The sequence below is a fragment of the Primulina tabacum genome, chromosome 2, assembly GCF_025594145.1.
Source record: "Primulina tabacum isolate GXHZ01 chromosome 2, ASM2559414v2, whole genome shotgun sequence".
Lineage (NCBI taxonomy): Eukaryota > Viridiplantae > Streptophyta > Magnoliopsida > Lamiales > Gesneriaceae > Primulina > Primulina tabacum.
Window position 1 is genome coordinate 8,285,719 of NC_134551.1, and position 14,169 is coordinate 8,299,887.

The 14,169-nt window shown below is 40.2% G+C and overlaps 2 pseudogenes; both read right to left on the minus strand.

Annotated features, from left to right (window-relative positions):
- Position 1: 1 nt before the first annotated feature.
- On the minus strand, positions 2-1,721 carry LOC142537453 (probably inactive leucine-rich repeat receptor-like protein kinase At5g06940; annotated as a pseudogene).
- Positions 1,722-4,625: 2,904 nt separating this feature from the next.
- On the minus strand, positions 4,626-5,704 carry LOC142537454 (receptor-like protein EIX1; annotated as a pseudogene).
- Positions 5,705-14,169: the final 8,465 nt, after the last annotated feature.

The following is a 14,169-nucleotide window of genomic DNA, read 5'->3' on the forward strand; positions in this document are numbered from 1 at the left end:
AACTTCACTTTCTCCCAAAACGTCTGATAGCTGAAGCCAATGTTTCTTCATGAATCTTCTGATTTCCCTCTCGATGAACAAAGTTCAAGATAAAGACTGAAAAATTCACAATCCATGCAGCAATGCAACACAAAAAATGATGTGAGCATTATATTTTACAAGAACGAACTGGACAATGAATTCCCAAAGCGACAGCACTCAAAACAATGGAGTTACAATCAGAAACAATGTTCTTCACTTGAAAGTTCATACAGGAACTGAATTGACAGATTCAATACAGCCAGAAATATCGATATCTTGGATACTTAAAGTCATTCTTGAGTCAAGTCATTGAAGTGTTATAACAATTTTCCCACATCGATGGCCTCTTTTCAGGTACAACAGAAGTGCAACGTAAGTCGATTTCTAGTGCTCCCATCATTTGTAGTTGGGAAGAGGTACTCGTTATCTTGGAGTCGAGAACCTTTAAAGCTCCATTCGTAATGTTAATCTTGCTCCTCACCCATTTTACAACATCAAGAAAAGGTTCATTGATTCTTTTAGTTTAGCTTGCCTCCCTGTCAAGAGCTCTAATAAAATGACACCAAAGCTGCATGTGTTGCTCTGTTCTGTGTCTTTCTGATGATAATGTTAGTGAAATGAATTTTCTCCAACAATTCCATCTAAAGAAAAGTCGGTGAGTTTAGGTTCAAAATTGTTGTCCAAAAGGATATTTTTTTACTTTAAGTTCCTATGAAGTAAATGTGGAACATAATCTTGATGAAGGGTAGGCTAATCCTTGTGCAATTCCAATAGCAATTTTCAATCGAACGCGCCATGGAACATTGAAGTCCGGTTTGCCAATGAGGTCTCCAGGCTTCCTTTTGGTAGATATTCATATATCACGAGAATGGAGCAATCAGACTGGTAAAATCCCATGATTTTTACCATGTTTTTTGTGTCTTATCCTTGCCAAAGTCTTCATCTCGGATTTCAGGGATTTCCAAGAGTGAATAGAAAATTTTAGTATTTTTTAAACAGCAATGAGTTCACCACTAGGTAAAGTAACTGCATAAACTCTTCCAAAAATCCCACCAGTTTTTCCACTAGCTGCCTTTTTATCCATCAACATGATCAAATCGAGCTCAGTAACTCTTAGAGGGTAAAAGAACACCGATCTCCAAGAGCACGATTCGAAATTCTGCATGTAAGAGCGGTACACGAGGTAAAATCCCAAACCAAAGATAACTAGTGCAAAAGCTAGACCAATAGAAATAATGGCAACGGTCAATTTAGTAAGGCCAAATCCTTTGCTCCTTCCTTTGTCATCCGAACAAAAACTAGGCAACCCTGGACCACATAATCCAGATTTCCTTGCAAGGATGAAGCAGGAAACCCGGAAATCAAAGACGATGGAACTCTACTAGAGAGCTGATTGAATGAAACATTGAAAAGGGCCAGGATTAAATTTTCTAGATCCTGTGGAATCGAACCAGTGAGATTGTTACAGGAAAGATCAAGGTATGTTAGCACCGTCAATTCAGACAAAGAATCTGGAATTTCACCTATAAAACTGTTCTCTGCAAGAGACAACGACTTAAGTTTTTTGCACTTCTCACCTTAGGAATCCTACCTTAAAGGTAATTGTGAGAGAGACTAATGAAACTCGTGACTGGCGAATCACAGAAATTCAGGGGAAGCTCACCATATAAGCCATTCAACTAAGAAGAGAAACTATACATGCAGCGTCCCGAAAATCTGAAGGTCCATGTGAACCACATGCATGCAAGTTATTAAATTGTTTTAAAGCATTAAATGCTTGTTCATTTTATTAAATTGTTTTTAATTATTTTTATGCATTTTATGCATAATTCATACATGATACGATTTAATTCATGAAATTTTTAAAGTTCACGCATTAGGGTTTTTAGATGCATTTCACGCTCGAACGAGGATCGGAGACCGGAGAATTTTCAGGAAAATTATTTTATTATACGATTTATTTTTATAAATTAACTTAAAGCATTTTTAAGTGTATTTTTCAAAAATGGGATTTTATTTGGTTATTTTTAACCGCAGTGTTTTAGTTTTTACAGTACGCAAAATTTATCGAATCGGGGGACTTCTTAATAGTTCAGGTTAATATTTTCAAAATCTTTTCAACACGAAATATTTTCGGGAGTGCGTTTAGAACTAATGAGCCCATTTTTAAGCCTATTGGGCTTAATTAGCATTTTAAACCTTTAATTGATAATTTAAAGCCCTTTACCTACTATTTATCTATTTAATCACTACCTAATTACTCATTAACCTAAACCTAAATCCCTTAGCAGCCGACACCCCACTTTCAGAGTTCATCACCCTCGGGTTTTTCACCCAGCAGCTGAAAGCACCGGTGGTTGGCTTGGGTTTGCAAAGAAAACTCCTTCGGGTCTCCATTTGCATCATTCTTGTCTTCAATCATCAGGCACGCTTTGCACCATTTTTTCTGCATCATACCCGTGTTATATACTGATGATGGTGTTCATACATAACATGTTTCGATCTAAGCATTTCCATGAAAGATCTTTTCGGTTTTTATGTGGGTCTCGTTCCTATGAGTGTGGCTCACGTTTTTTCTGGTTTTTGGTGCAAGGAGCTGCTGTATTATGATGTTAAGGGTCTGTTCAGATCTTGGTGGGTAAGTTTTAAGTGCTGGTGTGCGCAGCTTGTTGGGTTTTGATGAAATAGACGAGGGCCGATCGGGTGTGAGTTGTGAGATGACGCGATCCATTCTTCCTGCTACACCAGCTGTGCGAGGGCCTTCTCCAGCCCTGGACCAGACCCTGGTGGGTCTGAGTTGAGGTCTGGAACAGCTCAAACCATGCTGGAGTGACGGGACGATCGATCAAGCCAAGGCGAGACGGGTTGGTCACGGTAGGAGCCTTTTGTTGTTTCTCGATTTTTAGAAGACAGCCGCTTGCATGGGGCTGGAACCATGGGTTTAGTGTGTCAAGTAGAGTCCCAAGGTGGTCAAGGGGAGGTCGTTCATGGCTGGTACGTCGGGTGTGGGCAGTGGCGTGAGTTTGGAAAAGAATGAGTGTATGAGGTGGTGCAATAGGATAGGACCGAGAGTTTTGGCTAGTTCTGGAAATTTCAGCCGTGGGTTTGGGGGCCTAATGACAGTGTTTTAGGGCCTATTAAGTGTTATTAGGATATGGTAAAAGTTGTAGAAGATTTGGGTAAATTTTGGATCGATTCGGATTAAAATCGGAACCCCGAATCGAGTTTTTAAACGAATTAGATAAGCGGTGAATTGGGCTCGAGTTACGTCTAGGAACGCTTATAAATATATTTTGGGACATTGTTTTAAGGAGTTTGGTAAGCTTCGGGTCAATTTTAGAAGTCCAGGATTGAAACGATAATTTTTGGGCTTCTAGGGCAAAATAGTCATTTTGCACTCGGAGTGAGATTTTGGTCGTGGCAGCGCCCTGAGCACAAATTTATGATATTTTAAATGTTCATGCATCATGTTTACGATTTTTACGCAATTATGATAAATACGGTGCATGCTTGGTTTAAAAGAAAAGTTACGTTTATGCATGTTTTTATTAAGTGATGAATATGATGACACATTTTGAAGGAAGTGATTTAGTTGTGACTGAAACGATGACACGATGATATGATTGGAGATATCGTGAGGGAAAAGGCCCCAGAGGGAGCCCGTTTACGGGAGAAGGCCCCAGAGGGAGCCCGACGATCGTATTTCCATTGACATGATATGATGACATGATAGGCTCGGGCTCAGTTGACGGGTGAGAGTGTCGCTAATGTCCCCCGCCGCCGGGTACCGCGGTTACACGTAGATGGATCCATCGACTGACATGATGACATGATGATACGAAAGTCACAGCTAATGAACGGAATTCAAATTAAGATTTTAACACGTATATGCTGATACGATGATACATGCTATTACCATGTTTTGACAGGTCACAGTTACGCATACGATATGATAACATGATGAGACATGTTTTGACACGTTACGATTTCACACGACACGCTTATGTTCATGTTTTTAAGCTCATGAAATGTATTTTGATTATGCTATTTTTCACTGCTGTGTGCTACGTATATATACTTGTTATTACTGGTACAGGTGTGTTGAGTCTTTAGACTCACTAGGCGTGTGTGATGCAGGTGAGCATTTTGATCAGGGGACCCGAGGTGCCGAAGACTGAGTAGGCAGGCGGGATGCGTGGTGACACGACCCGAGGACCATTATTTTTCCGCATATTGATTCACGTCTTTTGAGAGGAGTTGCACATTTTTATATGTTGATGATATTACGATTTTTACACGTTACGCTTTCGTTTGATTTTGGAGTAGTTTAGAAATTTTAAAACTGCGTTATTTTTATTGTCAAATATTTAAGATCATTTTAAAATGTTATTTCGAGATTGCGAAGCTTTTATTCAATTAAAAAAAAATGTCTAGTAGAATTTACGATTTTTACACGTTACGCTTTTGTTGATTTTGGATGACGTTAGTTATTTTTAAATTGCATTATTCTTATTGGCAAATAAATACGAGTACTTTAAATGTTATTTTGTAATTGCGAGCTTTAAAAAAAAATATATTTCCGCACTTTTAAAACGGTAGACGTTTCAATACAAGCTTCCAACTTTTCCAAGCCCAGAAGGAAATTTACTAATGAAACCATTGATATGAATCTGAACCTGTTCTAATTGTGCAGATTCTGATATTGAATCAAGTATTTCTCCAGTAAATCTGTTATTTTCTGCTCTGATGAGCTTAATCTTTAGGCAAGGACCACAGTCAAGATGGAAAATTACCACTAAACCCATTGTTCTGAACCTCAAACCTCTCAAGATTCATACTCATTGATAGATTCACTGCGTATTGACATTTAAGAAATTTGTATGTAAACTCAGATTGACAAGCCCCTTAGCCACACAAATCCCACTGGGAATTGGCCCAAACAGCTTGTTTTGTGAAACATCAAAAGAAACCAAATTGGAAGGAAAAAAGACCCAACTTAAGGAATTTTTCGAGCGAGATTATTCTGAGAACGGTCTAAAACTTTCAAACTCTTCAAAGCCTTGAAGAAATCAGGCATTTCTCTGTAGAAACCAGAGTTTTGCAGCAAAAGTCTCTCAGGTTTACTGAGTTTACCAACATCCACAGGAATCTCGGTAATCAAGAATGGATTTTTGAGACAGACCAAGTACCTCAAGCTCAGTAAAATTTCCAAAAATCATGGGGTCACTACCTGAAAGAAAGTTGCTTCCCAGGTTGAAAACTTTAAGCTGCTGCAGTGCAACGAGCCAATGCTTTCTGGGATTTTTTCCTTAATATGATTACTGCTAAAATCAAACATTTTTAATGACTTAAACTGAGAGATTTGTTCTTGGATGGTACCCAAGATGAGATTGCAACTGAGATGCAAAGTCTCCAAAGAGACACATTCAGAGAGATGAAGGGGAAACGGCAGGTTAAAGAAATTATCAGCAAGACTAAGATGAGCAAGATTAGCAAGTTTACCAACAGAAACCGAGATTTCCCCAGAAAGATTCAAGCTTTGGAGGGTAAGAGAAGTAACAGAAAAAGGAACCCCACTTGTGCAAGAAACTCCAGTCCAGTTACAATGGTGAATAGGTGAGGTTTCTGACCAATCAGAGAGAGCATCCAAAAGATTGTTAATGGAGCTCTTAAATTGAAGCGGTTAAAGCAAATCCTGAAGTCCAAGAAACAAATGTTAAAACCCATATCTCAAGCCCATAAGATAAATGGCAAGTCTATGGTTTTAATAATAGTCTAGATGAATCAATTTGTTTAGTCGGTTACAACAGAATTGATTCCAGCTATCGATATTTTGAATGTTGGATTTGTATATAAATCTTAGCTCAATTGTAAATGCATATACAGAAAAGAAATGAATTACATGGTGCATATCTCCTTTATTCTTCTTTTATTTCTGTAATTTGGTATCAGAGCTCTTCAATGGTTGACGACATCTTCGACAATGGAGTTACGATTCACACCACTGTTAATCCAGCCGCCAATACAAGCCTTTTACTCGTGAATCCGGCTAACAAGATTAATTTGGTTAAGCTAAGCGATGATAATTTTCTTTTATGGAATCTCCAAGTTATTGCTGGAATTCGGGGTTTGGGGTTAGAAAGTTTCATACTCGAGCACCATCAGTGCCCCTCCCAAAGCGGTTCATGAAAAGAACACTGCTGACGACATCGATGTAGGAGGCAAACGTTTTTGGAACAACAGCAATGGCAGAGCTATATGTCAGATTTGTGGAGTCACAGAGCATGTGGCGGGAATATGCTATTACAGATTTGATGCCGAGTATACTCCCAAACCTCCGAGTTCTGTTCGATCAACTCCTATTTTCCTTTTTGTTATCTTCCGTGATTGAAGATGTCCAAAGCCAAATGATTGGGTGTGATACTTCCTCCCAACTTTGGCTTCGGTTATCAACGTCATTTGCCTCAATATCGAAAGCTAAGGTGATGCAATACAAGCTACAGCGGCAAGCCATGAAGAAGGAAAACAGAATATGAAAGATTACCTAAGCAAAATGAAAAACGTTATTGATATTTTAGCTGCTTTTGATCACTCTATCAGTGAGGATGATCAAATCTTATATGTTCTTGGTGGAATTGGATTGGAATACGACTCTGTTGTCGTTTACATTACCTCAAGATTGATACTCTAACATTATCAAAGGTGGCTGCTATTCTCTTAGCTCATGAAGGACGCCAGGAATATCATAATATTAACAATGAAATGTTGCCTCCCTCAGTTAACGCAGCTACTCTTCCTCCTACAAGGAAGACTGATGATTCTTTTTCACACCGAAGCTCTTTGCCCCGAGCCCGTGGTCGTGGCAGGGATACTCGGGGAGGCAAACGTTTTTTGAACAACAGCAATGGCAGACCTGTATGTCATATTTGTGGAGTCACAGGTCATGTGGCGGGAATATGCTAAAGTATATTCCCAAACCTCATATTTATTTTCGTTCCCCTTCATCGGCCTCTTTTCGACCACCACAACAAGGTCAATATCGATCCCCTCATCCTCCATATCCATCAGCAGCTATTGCCACTAGCAGTTCTGAATCTGCGGAGCTTCTCACCATGTTACGAATGATCTTGGCAATCTCACACTTAGTTTCAAGTATATTGTCAGTGGTAAGGTTTATATGGGAAATGGTGCAGGTCTGTTTATCTCACATATTGGTGAATCTACATTTGGTTCCTCTTCATTTTATCAGTCCTTCCATTTGAAAAACATACTTCGTGTTCTTCAAACTAACTAAAAATCTTTTAAGTGTTCGCCAATTTATCCGTGATAATAATGTCATCTTTGAGTTTTACCCTTCTTATTGTCTTGTGAAGGATCTAGCTACGCGAGCTGTTCTTCTCCGAGGAATTTTACATGAAGGCTTGTACAAGTTCAACCTTGGGCCACCTCATTTTGCTGCTGCATCCCAACCTACATGTCTCCACTCTACACTTTATAGCGAGTATTCTACTCCTCATTTTCACATCAGTATTTGATTATGGCCTCTCCAAGTGTTCTAGATCAGTGGCACTACCACTCCTTCTAACAGTCCTTCTTGGAATGGTTTCAAGTTTTATGTAAGCTTTGTTGATGTATTTAACCGTTTTACATGTATCTATTTTCTTAAATTAAAATTGGAATTTGTTCAAGTATTTGCGCACTTCAAAACTCATATTAACTTCAACTCAACAAAAAAATCAAAGCCCTTCAATCTGATTGGGGTGGGGAATTTCAAGCTATGAGTTCTTTCCTTCAAGCCAATGGAATAAAGCATCGTGTATCTTGCCCTTATACTTCTAAACAAAACAGTGTTGTTGAACGAAAACATATGTACATTTTTTACACTAGACTCTCTCTTTTAGCTCATGCATCAATGCCCTTATCCTTTTGGGATTATGATTTTTCTACAGCAGTCTATTTCATAAATAGATTACCAACTGTCGCTCTTCAAGGAAAAATTCTCATTCAATATCTGTTCAAAAGGCCACCAAATTATTCCCATCTTAAAACCTTTGGATTTATTTGTTTTCCATGTCTCCATGATTACAACACTCACAAACTTGACTTCCGCTCAACTCTGTGTACATTGATTGGTTACAGTGACAAGCACAAATGATATATTAGCGCTACTGGTCGTGTGTTCATTTCTATACATGTTAAGATTCACGAACAAAGTTTTCCTTTCTTCAAGTCTTCTGTTGTGTCTAGCTCCACAGTCACACATCAATATTCTCTTTACTTACCAAAATTTCTTGCTTCTACATATCTTTTCATTTCTTCAAATTCCATGACTCCATCCGTCGACGCCTCATCTATTCCATATCCTTCACATATCGGACAATACACCTACTATATCATCTCCTACTTCCCCTCAATCACAATCAGTCCCTACATCAAGTGATACACTTTCCTCATCATCTTCACCTACTGTCCTAGCCCATGCGCCTCCTACATTGAATCTTTATCCAATGGTTACTACCTCCAAGGACGGGATATTTAAACCCAAAGTTCATTTATCTTTGCATTGTAATATTTGGGAACCATCTTATTTTCAGGAAGCAAGCACACGTCATTAATGGTGCAAAGCTATGGAAGCTGAATACCAAGCCTTGATGCAAAACCATATCTGGACTATTGTTGAATCTCCCTCTAGCGTGCCCATCGTTGGCTGTAAATAGGTATTCAAACTCAAAAATAATCCTAATTGTTCCATCGCTAGACACAAAGCTCGTCTTGTCACTAAGGGCTATTCTCAATCCCCGGGGCTTGACCATACAGAGCCGTTCAGCCCAGTTGTGAAGCCCACAACCATTAGACTTGTTCTCTCAGTGGCTGTTGCTAAGGGTTGGAAAATTCAACAAATTGGCGTCAATAATGCTTTTCTCAATGGCATAATTACTGAGCTTGTGTATATGCGTCAACCTCCAGGTTTTGAAGCTCCAGACAATAACAATTCCCTTGTGCGCAAACTGAATAAAGCCATATATGGTCTCAAACAAGTCCCGAGAGCTTGGTTTGCACTGGCTCTGTCATACTCTCAAGCTTATGGGCTTTGTTGAATCCAAAGCTATGACTCGTTATATGTTCAAACTCATGCTGATTTTTCCATTTACGTTTTAGTATACGTTGACGACATTTTAATCACATGAAGTGATAATGCTCGAGTTCGATAAAGCATTTCAGCCTTAAACAATCAGTTTTCTCTTAAAGATTTGGAAGATGTTAATTATTTTTTAGGCATTGAGGTTTGTCGATCACTGGATAAATCAATGGTTCTTACTCAAACTAAGTATGTGCAGGATCTGCTTCTTCGCACTAAGATGAACAATGCCAAAGCTTTGCCGGACTCCGATGACTTTGGTTCTTCGATTATCTTATAAAGATAGGGATCCATTTCCTGATGATATGATTTATCACAGTTCAATAGGAGCTCTTCAATATCTAACCATTGTCCAGACCTGACATTGCATTTAGTGTCAACAAAGTGTGTCAGTTTATGCAAGCTCCCTCATATTCTCATTGGAAGGCGGTCAAGTGTATTTTACATTACTTAAGTGGCACTCTTGGTTTTGGTATTCAGTTGAAATCCTTGTTCTGCATTTACTCTTTGAAAGTGAGAAAACGTCGGAAATCGGAAGGAAATGTCATGACTCGTGAAGGGTTGGAGTGTTGGACCTAGGAGTGGAGGAATGAATGATGAATGAAGAATGAGAATTGAGAGGTTATGTATTTAGGTTAGATTATTTTGTTATTTTGTTCTCATATATGAAATAATAATAATAATATATTATTATTATTATTATTGTTATCGAGGCATGTTCGAAGACGGGGATGTCATCCTTATACCCGCCCCCGAATCATTACGGGGATTTTAAAATATCTGAAACCGAAACCCAGCCCCGAACCCGATAGCTCTCCCCCGAACCCGCCCCGTTTCGGGTCTTCCCTCGAGGACCTGAACCCTCGGGGAAAACTACCTTCCCTAGGTTAAGGCTCCGAAACTCATCGACCTGACATATTGATATTTTTTCAAAATTTTATTTTTATTTTTTATCACACAATTCTTTTTATATTTCATATTAGATTTGTTTATTAATTGTTTAATACAAGTATATAAACATGACTAAATGATTTGCCAATATTAGTAAAATATTCACTATCTTAAAGTCTTATTTTCTCCATATTATTTTCTCAACCTTTTATTGACAGCATAGACAAAAATCTCACGAAATCACAAACCTAAATATGTATGTAGTCAACAATAATAAAAGTATATCTCACAAGTCCAAAAATAAACACACTGAATTTAAAAATTAAGTATTTAATCAATTGTGGCAGAAATAGTCAACATTTGAGCATTCGACGTTCTTTTTACAATTCACACAAGCAAATAATTAAAAATTAATTAATTAATTAATCAATAAATTATCATGAACACCAACCAGTCCAATATCGGATTTTGACCTAGACTAGACGTTGCCAAATCTCCAGGAAAGTCTCTAAGTTTAAATTGTTCAAGAAAAGAAAACCTCACACAACTTTTAATTAAAATATTTTTTATTATATATATATTTAAAAAATTTAGTGATCGTATCACACCTGCTTAAAAATTATAATAAAATCAATAAATTTAATTTTTTGGAAAAACATTATATAAACTTATAATAATAAAAAAATTATTTAAAACAAAAGTTTTATGCCAAAAAAAAATCCATAAATCAATAAATATTAACCGTTAATATTGAAATAATTTGTATGGCTCCAGTTTTTCTATTGCTGGCATGACTGAAATAAATATCAATAAGCTGTATCTCAACCTTTTGTTGTATTCAAAATAATAAATTATAATACCTATAGAAACCATTGTTTATTCTTCTAAAAGAATCATAATTTATATATTGTTTTACTAAAACAATTTTGACGATATATCAGTTTAATAATAAAATAATATTATTTTATAAATAATAATTATAATAAAATGAGAGTGCAAAAACAAAGGTCGGAAAATTTGTTAAATAAAAAAGGCCTGCAAGATATATTAGGTAATAAAGAGAGTAAACAGAAACGAAGAAGACTTCTCTATTTCTCATTCTGTATTATCCTTTACTACATAAAGGTATAGTTTGATATACTGGATAAGAGAGATTGATAAATGATACTCACGGGAAATTTAGGGTCCGATTCCTCCAAGCGTCACAAGTATAGAAGACCGTTAGAAGGGAGCCAGGAGGGTGTCCTGACGTAGCCCCTCCGACGCTCAAGTCAGTGACTGAGGATATATGGGGGGAGCAGCTAAGGGTGCTGCTGAAAACAATATAGTGAATAATCAACTGACCACTCAAACCTGGTATTTATAGGAGAATACATGGGCCCTTGATGGGCTTGTCTTCCATTTGGGCTAGGGATGGGCCAGGGGTAGTGGGCACATCCATGGGGTATCACCAGTCTCCCCCTCCCGAGTCGAACTGAATTGCAGGTTCAAAGTTCGATTAATTGCGTTATCCTCGATTTACCAGCGACGAAGGCGTACCGTGTTAGAGAAATTTACTTGGTTTGTCGTCAACGAACGATGTTACCGGCGCGAAAATTACGGGGATCGACTTGCCCGGTCAGGTCGCGGGGATCGACCTGCCCGGTCAGGTCGTGGGGGTTTGGGGACAACGCCCCCAAAAGCTCTTCAGAAATAATCATTCGCAAGGGTGATGGCGTGCACTTTCTTTCTGCCGTTCGGCAGTCTCCAAAAATTTGGAAATACATCAAATCGTAATACTGCTCCGAAGGGAAATATATCAAATCAAGTCGCAATCTTGTTCTGAAAGGAAAGATATCATATCGCAATCCTGTTCTAAAAGAAAATATTTGTGCTCCCCCTAAAAATAGAGGTCCCCTCCTTGCTTCATTATCACTTTTCTTCCACATAATTTCTTACCCCCTCTAGCCGCTAGTTCTCTCCCATAACGCCGTTTCCCCATCGCTTCGCCCTAGCACGCACCGGTCGCACCCTACCCACGCCTCGCCCGAACACAGCCCCCTCGCGCCGCGCCGCGCCGCCTCGCCCGAACACAAGCACAGCCCCCCTCGCGCCACGCCGCCTCGCCCGAGCACAGCCTCGCCTACGCTCGCCGCCCCTGCCTACTCGCCTTCGCCGAGCTCGCCCACCAGCCCAGCGTCTCGCCCTCGCCCCTCCTTGCCCAGGTGTATCGCCTCGCCCAGACATCCTCGCCCTTCCTCGCCTAGCCAGCGCCTCGCCCTCGCCCCTCCTCGCCCAAGCCCAGACAGCCTCGCCTACGCTCGCCGCCCCTGCCTACTCGCCCCTCGCCACGCCCCGCCATCCTCGCCCTTCCTCGCCCAACCCAGACAGCGCACACTCGCCCCGCACGAGCGTGCAACACACTTGGGCTCGTCACCGGCTCATCCTTGCGGCTTTTTGAGTAGTTTTCCACGTCCCTTCCGGGTCAGTTCTCTCTTTCCCCTGTTTAATTATCCTTAGCACCCATGTCTTCATCTGATTCCGAGTTTAATTCTTCGAGTGACCCCGAGAGGTTTAGTGAGTAGCGAGTCTAGCAGGTCTAGTGAGTCTAGCCGGAGTAGGACTTCCCTAGCTGATCCTGAATTTACCCTTGATTCTCACGAGGAGGAAGTCACTAATCATAGCCGCCCTGGTAAGGAAGTTCGTCATGTGACCCAACAGATGAACATATCTAAGCAGATAAATTGTGGTATGGTTATTTTTCATCTCATATCCCTCCTGGCAGCGAGTCAAAACTTAGGACTTTGTGGCACATTCCTCCCTCCCATCAAATCATCATTCCTACCTCTAAGGACCGACCCTATCTAGCTCCCAAGGGCTGCTACACCTTCTTTCAGCACCACCTGGATGCCGGTCTTCGTTTTCCCTTGTGCGAGTTTTTCCAAGAATTGAGCAAGTATTATCAGGTGCACCTAGGTTTGCTCACTCCCAACGCTCTCCGCTTGATAAGCTGTTTTGCTGTGTTATTCCGGATCTTAGACCTTCCTGTGAATTGCATCACTTTCTCATACTTCTTAGTTCTGTCCAGATCCAAAGACAGACCTTTTATGTGACTTATCGGTCTAGCCATAAGCTTTTCGAGGGGGCTCCTAGTCATGTTAAGGACTGGAAAAAATACTTCTTCTTCATCCAGCCACCAGAAGAATTGACTTGTTATACCGATTGGTACCTTACTTTCACCAAACCTGAACTTTCCAAGGGTTACAAAAGGATAAGGAGTATCTGGAGATAATGAGTGTACTAGGAGATCGATGCTTTAGTATTCCCCAACTTCTATCTGAAGATCTCATGTGCCATGCCGGTTTAAGTCCCGCAAAAATTAAGCTAAAGGAGGATGCCGGTAGATATTCTCATCTCCACCCTTTTTGTCTTTCTTTTGCTTATTGTTTTCTCTGATAATATTCTCATTCGATTCACTGTTTTTATTTGCAGGTGTTAGAATCATGAATGCTGCATTGCTCCGCGAGATTGCGAAAAAGAATGGCTGGGAGTTCATCATCTGCCTCCCAGAAGTCAGTCGTTCCAGCAGTCACGACGGGCATAAAGGGGGACTGTCATGCTACTGAGAAGAAGAAAACAGGTTCTGGCTCTACTACTGCAAAGAGATCTACTAGCTCCCCTACTGCTGTGAAGAAGAATGCATGCTCATCCTCCTCCGCCCCAAAGCGAGCCTCTTCTCCACCTCCCCGAGCCAAGCCTTCCTCCTCCGTCTGACAAGGAGAAGGTGTCCACTGATCCTAGCTCGTCAGTCCCACAGCATGGTAAGCGCAAGATTTCTGAGATCTCAATCGTATCGGTCTATTCTCCAGAAGGGTCTGGGTCAGATGAGGGCCCTCCCCCTGAATCGCGGGTACATCCTCTATACACTCTGGATTCGGCCATCGTGGGGCGAGGTCCTACTCATCTGGCTCAAAAGATAATGTATCAGCTTCCTTCCGACGCGGATGCAGCGTTCATGAGTTCGCTGGGGTGGTCTGAACTCGCTCGCCGGACATTCAGTAGTATCACCGAGGTATATTTCTCCCTCTAGTTTCTAGATTGATGTCCAATATATGTATAATTTTCTTGTCGTCTTTTCA